The sequence below is a fragment of the Callithrix jacchus genome, chromosome 5 (assembly GCF_049354715.1).
Source record: "Callithrix jacchus isolate 240 chromosome 5, calJac240_pri, whole genome shotgun sequence".
Lineage (NCBI taxonomy): Eukaryota > Metazoa > Chordata > Mammalia > Primates > Cebidae > Callithrix > Callithrix jacchus.
In genome coordinates, this window is record NC_133506.1 from 11,516,497 (window position 1) to 11,536,057 (window position 19,561).

Genomic DNA, 19,561 nt, shown 5'->3' on the forward strand with positions numbered 1-19,561 from the left:
CATCCCTTTCTCCATCCTGTACCTGCAATGGGTGCTACCATCTTGCTCAATAAGAACGAGGTTTACACCCAAGAGGACGGTAGAGTGGTAAGAGGAAACTGGGGGTAAGTGGTAAAATGTCTCTGATACCATTCTCCATTCCAACTTTTACATGAATAAGAAATATATTTTAATCTTATTTTAAGCCATTTGTTCAGGTTTTCTGTCACTCATAGCTGAACCCTTCTAATATACTGATGTTCTAGGTAGGTCAGTACTATTTCAAATTATTTTGTATTCACAGACCATTTAGAATAACAGACCACGGATTCTAATTCTAGTTCAGAAAAATATAGGAGTTTTTTGTTTGTTTGTTTTTTTGGAGGCAGGGTCTTGTGCTGTCACGCAGATTGGAGTGCAATGGTGTGATCATGGCTCACTGTAGCCTCAGCCTCCCGTACCCCAACAATCCTCCCACCTCAGTGTCTGGAGTAGCTCGGACCACAGGCATGTGCCCCATGCCCAGCTAATTAAATTTCTTTTCTTCCACTGATGGGGTCTCCCTATGTTGCCCAGGCTGCTCTCAAACTCCTGGGCTCAAGTGATCTTTCTGCTTTGGCATCCCAAAGTGCTGGGGTTACAGATGTAAGCCACTGCACCTGGACATAAAAATATGGCTTTTGCTAAGACTATAGATGCTTATGACACTACATTAGGCAACTAAGTAGAATATAGAAAATTTAACATTACAATGTAATCTTTTTGATATGATGTAAGAAGTAATGGGGACCACTGGCAATACATTTGCCAATTATTTTCAGAGAATTATAAAGATATAGTTAAGTATTACAGTCTGATATAATTATTAATTATAAATATAATTAAGTATTGCAGTCTAAACACCCCACTTTTCAGAGGATGAAACTGAGGCACAGAGAGGCTGGGTTTTCAAAGTTAAAAGGCTGGCTTTTATTTTTAAACTATATCCAAAAATTTTAGGAGGAAAATGGTCTAAGGATTACACTTCTATGTATCCTATTTTCAACATCATTTATACTAATATGCAATAATTGGTTATCCCGAAATAAAATACTTAGCATTCAGCCTATCAAGCTCACATAAGAATAGAAAATGTAACATATGGCTGGGTATGGTGGCTCACACCTGTAATCTCAGGACATTGGGAGGTCGAGTCGGGTGGATCACCTGAGGCCAGGGGTTCAAGACCAGCCCAGTCATCATGGTGAAACCCCATCTCTACTAAAAATACAAAAATTAGCTGGGTGTGGTGGCACGTGCCTGTAATCCCAGGTACTCAGGAGGCTGAGGCAAGAGAATCATTTGAACTGCAAGGTTGAGGTTGCAGTGAGCCGAGATCGTGCCACTGCAGTCCAGCCTGGGAGACAGAGTGAGACTCTGTCTCAAAAAACAGAACAAAACGCAAAACAAAAATGTAGCATGTGGTCGGGCACAGTGGCTTACACCTGTAATCCTAGCACTTTGGGAGGCTGAGGCGGGTGAGGTCAGGAGCTCGAGACCAGCCTGGCCAATATGGTGAAACCCCATCTTTACTAAAAATGCAAAAGTTAGCTGGGCGTGGTAGTGGATGCCTGTACTCCCAGCTGCTAGGGAGGGCTAGGCACAAAAATCACTTGAACCTGGGAGGCGGAGGCTGCAGTGAGCTGAGATCATGCCACTGAAGTCCAGCCTGGGTTCAAGCAATCCTCCATCTCAAAAAAAAAAAAAAAAAAAGTAGCATGTAGCCATAGACATTATATAAGAATGTCTGAGTTATGCAGGATAGTCAGCAGGAGAATTAGTTATAAGGGAATAGCAAATAAAAGTGACTGTTGTAATAGTTTTAGTTACAACAGTCCCATAGAGTTGCACATGATTATCCTTTGTAATGATTCCAAAAACTATGACATTATTCATGTAAACAAAGCTAAAAGGAATGATGAGACACAAAACTTTTCCACATTTTACACTAGAACACCATTCTTAGATCTACAGCTACAGTAACTGTTTATAGGGTTTTTCTCATCGTTTGTGACAGAAGGCTCACGAGACACTAGTCAATTTTTTTATTTAAAAAAGTCATGGTTGGGCATGGTGGCTCACACTTGTAATCCCAGCACTGTGGGAGGCCTAGGTGGGCAGATCACCTGAGGTTAGGAATTCGACACCAGCCTGACCAACATGGAGAAACCCCATCTCTACTAAAAATACAAAATTAGCTGGGCATGGTAGCACATGCCTGTAATCTCAGCTACTCAGAAGGCTGAGGCAGGAGAATTGCTTGAACTGGAAAGCGGAGGTGGCAGTGAGCTGAGATTGTGCCACTACACTCCAGCCTGGACAACAAGAGGGAAACTCCATTTAAAAAAAAAAAAGTCAGTTCATCTCTTCTTCCTTTGGGATGTCAGTAAAACCTTAAAATAAAAAAACAAAAACAAAAACATGGATGAACCTTGAAAACATATTAAGTGAAAGAAGCCCCTGAATTGTGCACTTTGAGAGAACTACATGGGATATAAATTATGTCTCAACAAAGCTGTTAAAAAAAGGCAAAAAGAGAACTGCCTAAAACAATCATCAAAAATATTAACATATATGCAAGCTCCTTAAAAGTTAAGGAGTATGTAGTGTAGTTAAGTAGTTACAATTTTTACATCATCTGACAACCACTGAAATGGAACTTCTGACCAGCCCAGTTTAGCAGCCAGGCTTAGCTGGCAGCATAACTGATCTCTTATTTATAAAGAGAACTGAGATGTAGCAAAAATTGTTGCTATTCCTTGCCTAATAACAATAATCATTAGGAGAGCATTTAATTAACGGAGATAAACTATAGTCACAGTAACTGGAATATTCAATGATAATTACCCACATTTGAAACTAAACAGTGATTCACCAAGGCCACACACACAAGTAACAAATAGGGCCAGAACTAACTTGAATCCCACATGCTCTTCTATATATCATCCTACTTCTTTTTTACCTTTATGGAAATTTACTTGGAACTTACTGTGCAAAAATACATGCAGCCGGCCACAGTGGCTTGTGCCTATAATCCTAGCACCTTGGGAGGCTGAGGTGGGCAGACTGCCTGAGCTCAGGAGTTCAAGACAAGCCTGAGCAACACAGTGCAACCCTGTCTCTACTAAAATACAAAAAATTAGCCGGGTGTTGTGTGCACCTGTAGTCCCAGCTCCTGGGGAGGCTGAAGCAGGAGAATTGTTTGAACCTGGGAGGTGGAGGTTGCAGTGAGCTGAGATTGCGCCACTGCACTCCAGCCCAAGCAACAGAGTAAGATTCCATCTCAAAAACAAAAAAACAAGCTTAGAGTTTCTAAAGAGTTAGGAGTTTGTAGGAAGTTATCTTAGCTTGAAGAAAGTACTTAAATACCTCATGAGGAGCCAGTTTTTTTCAAATTACAGGAATTTTAAAGTCAGATATGTAAAATATCTGAAAAATATTAAAGTGATGTCAGATCTAATAAATTTAGAAGTAAACCAAAACAACTTAATAAAATGTAGAGGAGTTATTCATCAAGCATTTCTTACCACAAATGTCGATTTCCATAAATTCAGACTGAATACGAAGCACATAAAAGACACTCAATAAATAGCTGTTGACATGAATAAAGATGGTAAATCCAAAAAGCATTTTGGATGAAATGACTGAAATATTCATTAAAAAACAAAAATCACCCTTATTTCTGGTAGAGGAAAGAAAGAAGAATGTGTAAAATTTGTGGTCACCAAAGAACAGAGTTTCAGTCCAGTATGGTGGTTCACGCTCATAGCCCAGCACTTTGGGAGGCCAAGGTGGGAGGATCGCTTGAACCTAGGAGTTCAAGACCAGCCTGGGCAAGACAGTGAGATCTCATCTCTATAAAAATTAAAAACAAACAAACAAACAAACAGCTGGGCATTGTGGCATGCACCTGTAGCCCCAGCTACTTGGAAGGCTGAGGTGGGGAGACTGCTTGAGCCCGGGAAGTTGAGGCTATAGTAAGCTGAGACTGCGCCACTGCACTTTAGCCTGGGCAACAGTGAGACCCTGTCTCAAAAAAAAAAAAAAAAAAAATCCAGAGCTTCAAATAGCTGTGCTCTACCGGTTTCTAGTCCCCACATCTCCACATACTTAACAAACAAGAAAACGGGACTGATGGGGCCCAAATGCAATGAGCTTCTGGCCATATTAAATGAAGGCCAGGAGGAAACAGAGTTGAAACAAAATTTCCTAGAAGAGATCTTTGAAGAGAGAAAGTGTGTTTTTTTCATCCGAATGGCGAAATTAAGCTCAGCACCTAGGGCAAAGACCTGCACATAGTAGGTGCTCTACAAGTATCTATTTAATTCAACAGGTAGGAAAACGTAATTTTTGGCACTAAAACAATATTAGAGCCTTGAAGAATAATCAACATTCATGCTTAGCTCAAGTGATTAAAAATTACATTGGTATTGTCTATGGTCTTTTTAGGTATCCCTTTATAATGTCATTTTTCTTTTTTTTTTTTTTTTTGGCCAAGGCTGGGAGCACAATGTCATGATCTCGGCCTCCCCAAGTACAGGGATTACATGTGTGAGCCACCATGCCTGGCCTGCAATGGCATTCTTTGTTGTTCAGAGAAGACCCACAGTGATATCATTTTTAAGTAACCAACATAATGAGTAAACACAGCAAGGGTTCCCTTATAGAGAAATCACACTAGCACATACTTTTAACGGCCTTCTGAAATAATATGATTAGAGGTTCTAGAAATGGTTACAAGGCCAAGAACACCAATTTTTAAAATTTTTCATCTGATACTAAGGTAACTTTCCCCAGGATATATGAGTTCAGGAGATGACCAAAAACAAACTGACTGAAGGTAAAATGCAGCAGGACAAATAAGTAAGGCTTTACTCAGCATTACATACTCAGTAATTTAACTGCATAGGAATGTGAAGACATGAGGTTAAACAAAAGGTGTTATTAAAAATGGCGATCAAGGGACAATCCCCCCCCATAGAGTAAAAGTGAAATAAAAAGAATGATATTCAAAAAAAAAAAAAAAAGAATGATATTCAATGAAGAATTCTCTCTGCCTTTCAAATATTTAGGCATTAATTCTACAATACACAACCTTCATTTCTTTGGTCTACATGCAATTTCACAAAAACACTGAAAATATTTTAGGTACAGGCACACATGAAAAACCCAGTAATTGCTGGAGAGAAAGAATTATATTAGAAAACATAAACATGGCAAAGCATGTCCTGCAGTTTTCATTTCTGCCTGTTTAGATAATATATGTCCCACAGATCTGACTGGTCAAGCTCCTTCTGCTCAAAAGATTTAAAGCCAAATTAAAATGGGTTAAAGAAACAACTAAAGAGAAACTAAAAGATCTGATTGTATTCAAACTAGCAGGCCTTAACAGTGTAAGTCCTAGGATAATTAAGAGTTTGGAATCACTAAATGATATTTCTGACAAATTATAAGAAATGGACAAATAAGGTTCTTGAATACTATTAAAAAAAAACAAATTCTCCTAATTGCAGAGATAGAATAAGGAGGGGAACAGTATTCTTTGTAAGCAAAATAGCTCTAGATCAAAGGTTTAGCTCTCTAAAAATATTATCTGAAGAAGCAAACAGGTCTAGAAAAGATCATCACAATTTTCCTTTTCATCTTATGAGGAAATAAATTTTAAAATAATGTATGTTGGCAGTGTTTCTTTATCATTTGTCTTTGATTCCAGATGGAGGACCTATCTAGGAACTTACTGGCATTTATCCTGCCAGAGACACTAGTTTAAGAAGAACCAATGAATTAAACATTTGGTTGCATTTTATGGAAGTGGGGGTAGGCCAAGGCAACCCTGTTAATTCCCTGAGTTTTTATGCTAATCTATTCCTCTTTCTTCTCCACTGCTTGATTCTAGTCTATAAAAGCCTTCCATATATCCCTACTTTTAATTTTCAGAGGTACTAGAGTACATATCTCAGTTATAACAGAAGAGTAATCTTTTTCGTTTTGCTACAGTACTCAGAATTTCATTGTAACCCTCATTAAAACAAAATATAAATTCTCAATTCAATTAACTCAATTCCTTTTACTCTGATTAGAACACATTATCTTTTAGGAAGGATACAACAGTATAAAATTACTTGGTAGTCTCTCATTCAAATTGTATTTCAGAGTAACTCCAAATAGCCCTAGTTGATAAGGAAAAGGTCTTCTTTATGGAATTCCTGCAAGTAAATGTGGAAGAGATGACAGAATAAGAAAATCACCATTTGCCACCAGAGAAGAAATAACTTACATTGACATGACAATCACTGGAGTCTTTTAGCAACAACAGAAGTGGAGTAGCCAGACACTATGGGCCTTTGAATGTGATGCATTACGCACCTAGCAACTATTCTTCCCAAAAAACCTAAATTTGATTTTAATGAAATCTCTAGAGCTAATTGCCATTTATAGGAAATACAGAAATAGAGCAACAAACTAACACCACAAAGAAGCAAGCAGACAAACCCCAAATGTGAGAAATTCCACAGAACAACTGACCAAGTCCTAGAATGAGTTCATTACACAAAACAAAACAAAATAGGGAGGAGGAACTGCCCTAGATCAACACAGACATAAGAGACAAAATGACCAACTGTGATCTGTGGACTCTGAATCCCAGGGTGAACAAACAATCTCTACAAAAGATATTCTTCAGACAATCTGGCAAGCTGAACAAAGTCTAGCTATTAGATGATACCAAGAAGTAATTGTTGATTTTATTAGGTGTGAGAATGGCATCCTGGTTCTCTAAGACAATGTCCTTTTTTTTTTTTTTCAAATCTCATCTTGAATTGTATATTTTTTAGAGGTACATATAGGAGTATGCCAGGGTGGCTGGCAGTGGCTCATGCCTGTAATCCCAGCACTTTGGGAGGAGGCCGAGGTGGAAGGATTTCTTGAGGTCAGGAGTTCAAGACCAGCCTGAGAAACGTGCTGAAACCATCTCTACCAAAAATACAAAAATGAGCCAGGTGTGGTGGTGTACACCTGTAGTTCCAGCTTCTTGGGAGGCTGAGGCAGGCGAATCGCTTGAACCTGGGACCAGAGGATGCAGTGAGCTGAGATCATGCCACTGTACTCCAGCCCCGGCTGGAACAAGACTCCATCTTGGGGGGAAAAAAACGGAAGTCAGAGGTGCATTCTGAAGTGAAATGCTGTGAATTTTTCCTTTTGTGTAATCATTTTCTTTTTCTTTTTTTTGAGACAGAGTCTCACTCTGTCACCAGGTGCCAGGCTGGAGTACAGTGGAGCAATCTCGGATCACTGCAACCTCCACCTCCAGGGTTCAAGCAATTCTCCTGCCTCAGCCTCCCGAGTAGCTGGGACTACAGACGCATGCCACCACGCCCAGCTAACTTTTGTATTTTAGTAGAGACGGGTTTTCACTATGTTGGCCAGGATGGTCTTGATCTCTTGATCTCATGATCTGCCCGCCTCAGCCTCCCAACGTGCTGTGATTACAGGTGAGAGCCACCACACCCGGCCTTGTGTAATCATTTTCTAAGAATCCAGGGGTTCCTTCACATCCCTTCTGAAATAGTATTTTAACTTTTAATATGCAACATTCACAATGTATTCCAAAGACAGTGCTGATTAAGTTTCTTTGGAGGTCAATTTTCAAACTATCTTCCAAGCAGTTCAAAGTAAACAAAACAGAAAATCAATAGTTTTCCAGAAACATCTTCAAAGCATAAAACATTTTATTTCTAACAGAGCAGTAGTTCTTAACCTTTCTTAGGGTTATGGACCCCTCTGAAAATCTGTTTTTCAAGAAAATCTATATATTTCTTTCAAATGGTTTTATCATTGCTTTGAAGGCCCCTGTTAGAAACTTTTTTTTGAGACAGAGTCTCTCTCTCTCTCCCAGGCTGGAGTAAAATAGCTCAATCTTGGCTTACTGCAACCTCTGCCTCCTTAGTTCAAGAGATTCTCCTGACTCAGCCTCCTGTGTAGCTGGGATTATAGGCATGTGCCACCACACCTGGCTAATTTTTATAATTGTTAGTAGAGTTAGGGCTTTGTCATGTTGGTCAGTGCTGGGATTGCAGGCACGAGCCACTGAGCCCAGCCAGAAACTCTTGTAGCATTCTTATAGATAAGCAACTCTAAACCAAGTACAAATTCATCAGCTCAACACTAAAGGTCTCCCATGACTTGGCCTGGACTTTTTTTTTGAGATGGAGTTTCACTCTTGTTGCCCAGGCTGGAGTACAGGAGCACAATCTCAACTCACTGCAATCTCCACCTCCTGGGTTCAAGCCATTCTCGTGCCTCTGCCTCTTGAGTAGGTGGGATTACAGGCATGCACCACCATGCCTGGCTAATTTTGTATTTTTAGTAGAGATAGGTTTCACCATGTTGGTCAGGCTGGTCTCGAACTCCTGACCTCAGGTGATCTACTCACCTTGCCCAGACTTTTCATACTTATTCCCAACTATTTCCCTAAATACCGGACTTTAGTCAAATGCATTAGTTATGACTCCCTATCTTTGTTCTTGATACTTCCACTATCTGCGCATCCCAAGCTATCCCCAACTATCCAGTAAGTTTCTGTCCATCCTTCATGACGTATCTCAAGCAATATAATCTCCATGAAACCTGCCTTGATCTCATAAACCTTTCCCTGAACTTCTTTTGTCTTTCTATACTTCCAGTATCTTTCCACACTTTGTATTGTGGTCTACTGAATACTTGTCTAATCTCAGATTCTGTGTGACACAGAAGTCAAAGTGAAAATATTACCAAGGACAAATCTTATTCTCTTTAGCGGGTTGAATGGTGGCCCTCAAAAAGATATGTCCACTTCTTAACACCAGGAACCTGTGAATGTGACTTTATTTGAACTGACTTTAGTTAAGAAAAAAAAAAGGGGAGGGTCTTTGCAGATATAATTTAAGGATCTGGAGATGAGAGCATTTTAGATTATTTGAATGAATTCTAAATCAAATGGTAAATGTCTTTGTAAGAGAGAAAGAGGGGGGCATGGGAAGACAGAAGCAGAGACTGGAACGTGTGGAATCACCAAAACCTGGAGGAGGCAAAGGATTCTCCTCTAGTGTCTTTAAAGGGAGTGCAGCAGCCTTGTTGACACCTCCGTTTTGAGCTTCTACCTCCAGAACTGTGAAAGAATAAATTTCTGTTGTTTTAAGCCATAAGTTTATAGTAATTGTGTTATAGCAATGTTAGGAAACTAATAAATCCCCTTTGCTCCATCTGATTCTGACAAGCCATTTTTATATACTGCAGTAGTTCTGCAGGAGCATCAGTATCTCTTCTTATTCTCCAGCTATTCTCTGCTAAGATCTCTGCACTTCCTTTATCAATAGCCCTCCAGAATTGCCAGTATAGGATAACATCTGAACAGTAAAGAGACTATGTTCTTGTGAAAAGTTGACAACATCCACTGTGACAGGTGGTGGGCTCTAGAGGATGAAGGTCTTGGTTCAAACCTGGACCCTGAACTTGTAAACCTGAATGGGGGTTACTTCTTTGATTTTTAATTTGTCATCCATAAACAACTCTTTGAAAATTGCTGTAAGCAGTAAATAGGCGATATATTTAAAGCTACTGGCATAAAAGCTTTTTAGTATAGGTTAACTAATATGAAAGATGATTTTCTGAGTACAATATTGTCCCTGGATACTGATATACTATTCTTTGAATTAAGAAAAAAATCTTACTACCCTGAAAATTCCATCTTCCCTGTTTACAGAGATAATCAACAAGTTTGAGTAAAAAAACCTTTATTTAATTATAGCCATGCATGCGATTTCCAACACATTCTGGAGTTTTGCAACTTTTCATGCTAAAGAAAAGGAATGAAAGCCTACACCTTTGATTTCCCTTTCCACCCATTTCCCACAAACTACATTAGCTCATAATTTGATGTTTCATTATCTGTCAACTTTTTTTGTTCAGTCCAAGATAAAGAGACTATTTAGATATAATATTCAGGTTGCATTTCAAATTTGTATCACCAAGCATAATTTCACAGGCTCAGATTTGGGAAGGAACAATAAAGAGATACAGGTAGCTATTATTTGTGTTTTTGGTTTGCCAAGATGAACTTAACAAACTTAACAGACACTGCAGCACCAGTCAATCTCAAAATCTGAAAAAAAAATTAGGGCAACATAAAGCATATTGATAGACTGCAGTGAAGCTATTAATTTTGAGAATTCAATAAACACTGTCAACAAATGAACTGAATGCTCATTATTCTTCTTTTGCTGTCAATTAAACAATTATTACATTAAATTTGCTAAAGGAAGTGAAGAACTGTATCTGATACAAGCACCTGTCTAATTGGAAGAACATAAGTACCATGAAAATGAGAGACAAGTGGCCAGGAGCAGTGGCTCACACCTGTAATCCCAGCGCTTTGGGAGGCTGAGGCAGGTGGATCATGAGGTCAGGAGTTTGAGACCAGCCTGGCCAAGATGGTAAAACCCTGTCTCTACTAAAAATACAAAAACCAGTCGGGTGCGGTGGCGGGCGCCTATAATTCCAGCTACTCGGGAGGCTGAGGCAGAGGAATCCCTTGAACCACAAGGCAGAGGTTGCAGTGAGCCGAGATCATGCCACTGTACTCTAGCCTGGGCAACAGAGCAAGACTCTGTCTGAAAAAAAAAAAAAAAAAAAGAGAGACAAACAAGCTAAGACTACATATGTAATTAACCTTCTATAGAAATCTATGGTTTATGACCAGGCATGGTGGCTCACACCTGTAATCCCAGCACTCTGGGAGGCCAAGATGGGTAGATCACTTGAGGTCAGAAGTTTGAGACCAGCCTGGCCAATTAGCTGAGTATGGTGGTACATGCCTGTAATCCTAGCTACTTGGGAGGCTGAGGCAGGAGAATCGCTTGAACCCAGGAGGCAGAGGTTGCAGTGAGCTGAGAAAATACCACTGCACTCCAGCCTGGGCGACAGAGCAGCACTCTGTCTCAAAAAAGAGAAAAAGCAAAAGCAAAAAAAAAAAGTCCATGATTTACACAGGAGCAAGCTTTACAACAAGATGGAAAAATTTTCCTAATTCAAATGACCAAAACTTTAGAAGATGAAGACAAAAGGAACAGGCAAACCTCAATTTAAGAGAAGTTGACAAATAAAAACAGGAACTTTGAAAGCAGGCAACCTGAAGTTATTAACAACATAAAACGAGTCACTACAGTTCATTTAGTAGTAAGCAACTTTAATATAACCTAACAACACTGAATCCATAAAAATTCAAATTAAATTAAATTTTTCCAGAGCAAATTTGTAACATGAGGTTCACTTGTAATGTTACCTAAGAAGTAGTTTCCTTTCCCTTGTCACTGCAGGCTTCCTCCAACACCCTGGGGCTGGAGCCCTCCAAAGGAGGTGCTGGTGCAACTCTCTGATGGAGAGCCCAGGGCGGCTTTCCCAAGAGTGGCCAGCCAAAAGCAAGGCCACTGGCCAGCTACTCCTGGGCCAGCTGGCATCGAACAAAGTGTCTGGTTCCTACCTCCAGAGCAGAGGAGGCTCTGCCAGCTGGCTTTCAAAGGACTGCACTAGTTGGAATGCTCACAATTCCTTTCAAACCATCTGGCATTCTTTTAGAACCCTCAATTTACCCAACACTACATTCTGAGGTCTGAATTGCTCAGATAATTGAAGGAGTGTCCACTACCTACCTAGATAAGAAAAGAAAGAGGCAGAGCAAATGCTAAGTCAATTACTTCAAGAAACAATTTCTACAACTAAAAACTGCTCTCAATTTTAGCTTGTATATTTTGTATTTTAAAATCCAAAACATTCCCATGATTATTAAGCAAACTTTCAAAATAAAAACCAAGACAAATAATAAGAGAATAAGCTAAAACAGACTAATATGCAGAAAAGTTGTAGGAATGCCTTAAGGTCATAAGCACATGACTCTCCCTACTCTCAACTTCTACAGAGCCTGTCTATATTTTTAATGTGGTCCTCAGAATAGACTTTGTACTGCTACATATATTTACCTTCCCAGCTAGCTAGCAGGTAAAAAGAACACTGTCTTATAGCTACTTCAAAAAAAAAAATCTGTTGATATATTGGGTGTTTTTAAAGCTCCATTTCCAGAAATAAAACTTAATGTGGAAAAACATGAAGAAAGAACCTCACCTCTGAGAAAAACAAACAAAGAACAGGACTTGGCTTGAAATAAAAATATTTTATCAAGTGATCAAAATGATTTATTGGCTGGGCATGGTGGCTCCTGCCTGTAATCCCAGCACTTTGGGAGGTGGTGGGAGGGTCACTTTAGCCCAGGAGTTTGAGACCAGCCTGAGCAACATAGTGAGACCCTGTTTGTCTCTACAGAAAATTTTTAAAAATTAGCCTGGCAGGCTGGTGTGTGCCTGTGGTCACAGCTACTTGAGAGGCTGAAGAGGAAGGACTGCTTCAGCCCTGGAGGCTCAGGCTGCAGTGAGTTGGAAATCATACCACTGTACTCCAGCCTGGGTGACAGAATGAGACTCTTGTCTCTTAAAAATAAACAAACAAATACATACCACATACAAGACCAAGAACAGTTTAATCATCATATTAACAGCCCATATACCCTAGGAGACATAGTAATTTGAACAAAAATGTTCAAAGAGACCAAATCAAAGTCAAATATTATAAATTGGAGGAGCTATAATAATTATTATTTTTCATTGAGTGTACTCCCAAGACAAGTACTGAGTTTAGCATTTTACATATTATCTCATTCGGAACACAAAACAAATACATTAAGTAGGAACTATTATTATCCACATTACAAATGAAGAAACAGAGAGATTAGGAAACCTGCTGGAGGTCACAGAGCAAAAAGTAAAAGAGCTGCAATTCAACTCAAAGCAGTCTGATGCCACAGTCCAGGAGCAGGACTGCCAATATTAAGTCATACTAATGAAAGAATGAAATGTAGCACAGGGAAAATTCAATCATTAATATGTTCTTCATAATTTTTTCAACTCTTAAATGGAGCAAAAAAAGGTAATTAAAAAAAATAAAAATGGATTCTCTTGTTAGAAATTTTTAAAAATCAAAAGATATTTTACCAGGTCAGTTTTGTCTCTTTTGCTCATACACTGAGTAGATACTTGTGACACCTGCTGTCCTAGGGGACAGAGTGGCAAACAGGAGAGATGAGGTACTTGCTTTGCTTTCCTGGAGCTGACCTTCTGTTGGAAGTAAGTGACACAAAAATTACTAAACAACAGAATTTCAGAGGGTGGTACATACTATAGAGGTGGTAGGGAAGAAATGTAAACTCTTTTGAAAAAGTTAACCATGCAGGTAAACAGAAGGGATAGAGAAGGGTCTGGGAAAAGTTGTTTGCTGAAGCTTATTATTCTGATTTTAAAGATGGGCAACATCACAGTATGTGTGTATGCTGACATGGATAGCCCCCTGGAGAGTTGCTCATGATGCAAGAGGGCGGGCACAAATGCAGAAGCTGTGAGATATGAGGAGGTACGAGGTATAGAAGATGTGAGGAGGAACACAGTAGGAGGGGAGCTGGCCTCCGATAGGAGACAGAAAACATGGGTCCCAAGGAAGGCAGATTTCTAGATTTGGTAGGGAGAAGATGAGGGGTTTCTATCTGATATCTTCTAAACCTCAATGAATTATGAGGTCAGCTTATCTGAGTGAGTTGCTGATGAGTTTAAAGAGTGAAGAGAAGTTATGAAATAGTGATAGGCAAAAAGAAAGATCTTATTAGGAATCAGTGGTAGCTTTGCTGGGCAGTGCTGAGTGCCCACTTCAGATTTTTGGTCATGAATCTGAAGTTCTCTTGTAATATTCAGCCACTTGGGTGGTGTCATGGAAAAGCCAGATGAATGACAAAGCAGCTACGAATAGAAAAAAAGGATTTTTAATTTAAAAAATTTTAAAGAGTAAACAAAGAATGTTTTAAAAATATGTATCCAAATTAGCCGGGCGTGGTGGCACATGCCTGTAGGAGAATCACTTGAACCTGGGAGGCAGAGGTTGGAGTGAGCTGAGATCGTACCACTGCACTCCAGCCTGGGTGACAGAATGAGACCCTGTCTCAAAATAAAAATATGTATCCACGAGATAAACAAAAACATACTGACAATGTTCTGTCAAGCTATGGTCTATGTACCTCCTTTGGCTTCCATCTTCTCATCACAGAAATTCTTCCAAACAATATATTTGTCACATTTAATAATGACGTATTTAATCATGAAGCTCAAGATAGTTTCTTTTTGGTCATGAATAGTTCTGTCATTTCCTAAGGTGGATTTTTAAAAAATGCACCTGACAGCCTTCATGTTGATTCATTTCACTACTTGAAACTCTCTGTGATGTCAATTGATATTTTCATTGATGATTTTATTTAAAAGTAAAAAAACTTAACCCCCTCTCTCAATGAACACATACACATCTACAGTGCTTAATCTCAAAATGTCTGAACAGTGGTCACAAGGCAAATGGGAAGGGAGATGCTGGCCTGATGGCTCTGGGCACCTAGCAGTGCCAGGTGCATATTCTTGATTTTCTATGTGTGCTCTTAAAACACAATGCTCAAGACCCAAAACATTCAGAGGAGACTTCATGTCTGCACACATTAAAGAGGAGGAAGCAAAAACCCCACTGCTTGACGGAGGCAAAAGAACAACACAAAGAATAGCATATTGGGTAAGATGGGAGGAGTATGCACACACATATATGTTCAGCCATTTTTGGAAAATACAATCTCCCCCACAAGCACAAGGAAAGAAGAGATCTATTCTAAGGTACATCATGAAATGTCAGGAACACCAGGGATAAACTGAAGATCTTAAAATTTTCCAGAGTGGGAAGAAAAAGGGAATGGAGATTAAAATGACATTGGACTTCTCAATAGTGACAGTGAAAGCTAATGGAACAATGTCTTCAAAACAGTGACGCTAATTTTCAATCCAGAATTTAACACCAAGCTAAACTACCATCCAAGTGTGAAGGTAAAATGAAGGCATTTCCAGACATGTAAATTCTGAATTCAGGAAGAAATTTCAGATTTTGTATGTATCTCTCTCAGGAAGGTACTCAAGAATAAGGAAGACACAGGATCCAGGAAATAGAAGACCTAACACTGGAGGAAGGCAAAGGGAATTCCCAAGATGATGACAAAGGGAAGTCCCAGGATGATGGCTATGCAGTAGTCCAGGAAGCAAACCAGTCCAGACTGGAATACAAGATGGGGGGCTCCAGTAGGACCATCTCCTGGGGAAAAGATATGAAAGTGAGTAATTATCTGAGACTATTCAAAGATAATCAGTTTTGTCATAGAGTTTGGATGAATTAGTGACCGATACAAAGAAAACTCAGCAAATGAAAATCAAACAAACAAAAGAGGCAATTATTTAATTCAGGAGCAATAAACGTTGTACAAGAAGAAAATACTGTAAAACAGTACCTTACATGGCCCATCTGTGAATAATAGGTACACTGTCAGTCATATGCATACAGAATACCGACTTAACTGTCAAGTACAAGTGGGAAATGGAAGGATGGTTATGTGAGACAGTTAAGTCTTCAACTTCCAAAACAGAAGTTCACAGATAATATCAAAAAGTGAAAAACTAAGAAATAGCAGTATAAACATTTAAATATAAAGGTATTGGTGCTGACCATGAAGCAAAAAAAAAAAAAAAGAAAGAAAGAAAGAAAGAGAAATATAAAGGTAAATACCAAAAGAAACCAGTACGAGTTGAGAGTGGTTGAACCATCTAAGACTGCTAAAACATGGCAATTTCATATGATTCAAGCTAACACCTAATAATAATAATATTACTGATCTTTAGAATAAACTCCCATTTAAAGCAGTAAACAATTTTGGCTGGGCGAGGTGGCTTACACCTATAATCCCAGTACTTTGGGAAGCCAAGGAGGGTGGATGGCTTGAGGACAGGAGTTCAAGACCAGTCTGGTCAACATGGCGAAACCGTCTCTACTAAAAATGCAAAAAAATTTAGCCAGGTGTGGTGGTCCGTGCCTGAGTCCCAGCTACTTGGGAGGCTGAGGCACTAGAATCACTTGAACCTGGGACACATAGGTTCTAGTGAGCTGAGATTACACCAATGCACTACAGCCTGGGGGACAGAGAAAAAAACTCCATCTCAAAAAAGAGAACCCAAAAAAACAAAAACAAATTATTGATAGAGAATGCTCAATGGAAAAAAAATTACTTTTTATTATGAGACATTCTTGGGAGGATAATAGATCCTAGTTAACAAAGTGTTATCATATATTCTCTTACCATTATTAACATAATAATATTACTATTCTAATGAATAAATATTTACCATTGAAACAGCATTTAACATTATTTTATCTATTTTGATGATCTAAAAGTTAGTTTAGACTTTTTCTTCAATCATCATACTACAGAATGCTAAACTATGGGTTGGCAAATATTTTGGTTAACAGAATCCTGAATAACAAGGCCAGGCTGTATTTAGGTTCCTTTGTTGATATAAAAAAATAGCTAAGTCACTCTTGCAAAATTAAAGTTCCATGAAACTGCAATACTGTGCAAGCCTATTTCAGTGATAATTCCGGTTATACTACTCTGTTTATCTAAGACTTCCCTTTATGGTTTGTTTTAAGGGGACACCTAAAAAATGTTTTACGCAGTCAAGACAGGCAGTTTATAAATGTATTGGGTTGCTTCAACATTAGTGACTTTAGTTAATAAAGCTCTTGTTTTTTTTTCCTGCTTTATTTTTCCTTCATAAAAGCTCTTGTTTTAAATTAACTTATCTGAATTAAGATTTTATTTAAACCATGCATCATAAAACCAAAACTTCCTCAATTGAAAAATCAACTTTCACTAATTTTTTTTTACTCTTTCCAAAAAAAGAATTTGAACGTGGTAACATAAGGTAAGAATTTAACAAGAATAATGTATCCTGATCCAACCATGGAAAATTTCCTCTTCAAATTAAAAGCAAATGTTTTAAACAGAGGGAATGTACATAAACAGATGCTGTGGAAGACTGCTTAGTTTACATTTCATTTTCCATTGAAAACTACTAGGAATTAAAATACACGTGATTTTTAAAAATCTTAAAGAGAAAAAGAAAATGTAACTCATAATTATTTATGTCACCCAATGTAAGCACCTCTTAATTTTTTAAAACTGCTATTTTGAATCAAAAGATCATAATAAAAATATCTTTTTTTTTTTCAGATGGAGTTTCACTCTTGTTGCCCAGGCTGGAGTGTAATGGCATGATATCGGCTCACTGCAACCTATGCCTCCAGGGTTCAAGCGATTCTCCTGCCTCAGTCTCCCGAATAGCTGCGATTACAGGTGCCTGCCACCACACCTGGCTAATTTTTTGTATTTTTTAGTAGAGACAGGGTTTCACCATGTTGGCCAGGCTGGTCTCGAACACCTGACCTCAAAAGATCCACCCACCTCGGCCTCCCAAAGTGCTGGGATTACGGCTGTGAGCCGCTGCGCCCAGCCCATAATAAAAATATCATGGAGGTGTGTTTTTTACAACTGAGTTTACCTAATTTCCCAACACCGTAAAAGCATAAGGGTAAAAAAGAAACTGAAAATCACCATGCAACCGGAGTTAACTATCTTGCAAAATTCATACAATTTGTTTTAAAAACAAAATATCAAGGAAGAGCAGGTTGCTATCTCAACAGCCTCTTTTTGATTGGCCTACATCAACTGCAACTCTTCATAACTTTATCAACACAACCAAGTCAGGCAGGCAGTCTTAAGAGCCAACGTCTGTGAGAACCTACAGAACTTCCTCCTCTCTGGGGATGAGGACAATGAAAAAAGGTGTTCTGTTTTCCAGCAGTCCTGTAAGAGGAGCCATTGAGCTGGGCTGTACAACCGGTCAACAGAACACAGGAAAATTCACATCAAAGCAAGGGCGCATGCCAGGGTAATATGCAATAAAACCCTCTGCCAAAGCATTAAGAAAAAAAAAGCAAGGAGGTGGAGAGAACCTGCTGGATCACCTTCTTATTAACACAGTGAGGCAGGAAGAAACAAAATCTGCCTGTATTCAGGAGCGGAGAAAACTGTCCTAGATATATTGGGAATATTCCTATAGACATGTTTATGAGCATACAAAGTATCAATGAACTAAACCCAGAAAACAGTGTTCTATACGTTGGAGTATTCCCATGTAGACAGACATGAGACTCTTAACCATTAACTAAGCACCAAATGGCAAAGTATTCTAGAGACACAGCTATGTAAGAATTTAGACGCACATTTCCAATCAATAAAACCCAATGGTTTTACAGTGAGAAAAAACTGCTGTTTGAAGTAACATCAAAGAATTGGGTAAAGGTGTGATGAAGTTTTATCCCCTCCTCTTTTCCTTATACCCTTGTTGACAATCTCCGATTTCATAGGCGTCCTTCTCACTTGCATGCGCACACACAGACACACAGACACGTACACACCAGTAGGTCTCCAGAAACAAAGGAGGGTCCTTAATTCTCCGGCCTGTGGAAGCACACACGCCCTCCTGCCCACAGATGGTGACTCTCATTAATGAGCAAGCCGAGGGAAGAGGTCTCCACCCTGACCACTGCCATACACACTGTGACAACGGGGCACGAGACAAGCGCCACAAAGAAGGGGAGGAGTGGACCGGGACCAGGAAAACACTGCCACGCCGCGACCCCACCGCCGGCGCGGAGGCAGCGTCCTCGCCATCCTCCTCCTTGCCTCGCAGCTCATCCCAGCCGCCTCCCACGCCCGGGAACCCGACGCCGAGGCTCGGGCGAGCAGGACGTGCGGGGGCCCGCGCACCTTCCCTCTGTGATCTCCTGGTGACAGCCCCGCTCTGCCCTTTGAGCGGGACTCACCCTCCAGTCCCCGGGCCGCTCCGGACCCCTCCTCCACGTCCCTACTCAGCCTGGGGCCACCGCCTCACCCCTGCGCCCCGCGCCCGGCCCGCCGAGGCGCCCGGAGAGTGTGTGTGTGTGGGGGGGGGAGGCAGGCGCCGGCCCGCCGTTTCCTCAGCATCCCGAACCCGGACCGTCTGGGTTCCCCAAAACCCAGTCCGGGGGCGGCGGCCCACTGCGCCCCCGCCCTCCCTCGCTCACTTACTCGGGCGCGCCGGCGACAGCGCCAGACGTGCGGAACCGTCAGCGTCCTGCAGCGGGCTGCGGGCTGCAAGCGGCGAGCGTCTGTCCGGACTGAGCGCAGCTGAGGTGGCGGCGGCTGACTGCGCTCGGCGGCCCCGCGCGAGGGGCGGGTCCGGCGGGGGAGGGGCGGGCGCCGCGCCTCTCATTCATGCAGCGGGGGCGGGGCGAGGGACCCGGATGCCCGGGCAGCCTCCGCCCACTTCGTGGAGGGCTAGGCGGCTTCAGTGTGTGCAGTGCGCATGCGCGGCGCTCCTTGTCCAGGCCTGGTGCTGCCACGCCCGCTGGCGCTGTACCGGGTTAGAGCTACGCCGGACAGATCTTTTCCATTGACGGTTTCGTATTTTTGCGTACCTACAAGTATTTTTAAAAGTTAAAGATGAACGCCACC

At 40.5% G+C, this 19,561-nt stretch overlaps 1 protein-coding gene across 2 annotated transcripts in view; it reads right to left on the bottom strand.

Annotated features, from left to right (window-relative positions):
- The window catches only part of RNF24 (ring finger protein 24), an 86,048-nt gene extending 66,822 nt beyond the window's left edge, over positions 1 to 19,226 (bottom strand). For both annotated transcript variants that reach the window (XM_008995702.5, XM_002747321.6), the window contains exon 1: positions 19,136 to 19,226. The gene's annotated coding sequence lies outside the window, so the exon portion shown is untranslated. The remainder of the gene's footprint in view (positions 1 to 19,135) is intronic.
- Positions 19,227 to 19,561: the final 335 nt, after the last annotated feature.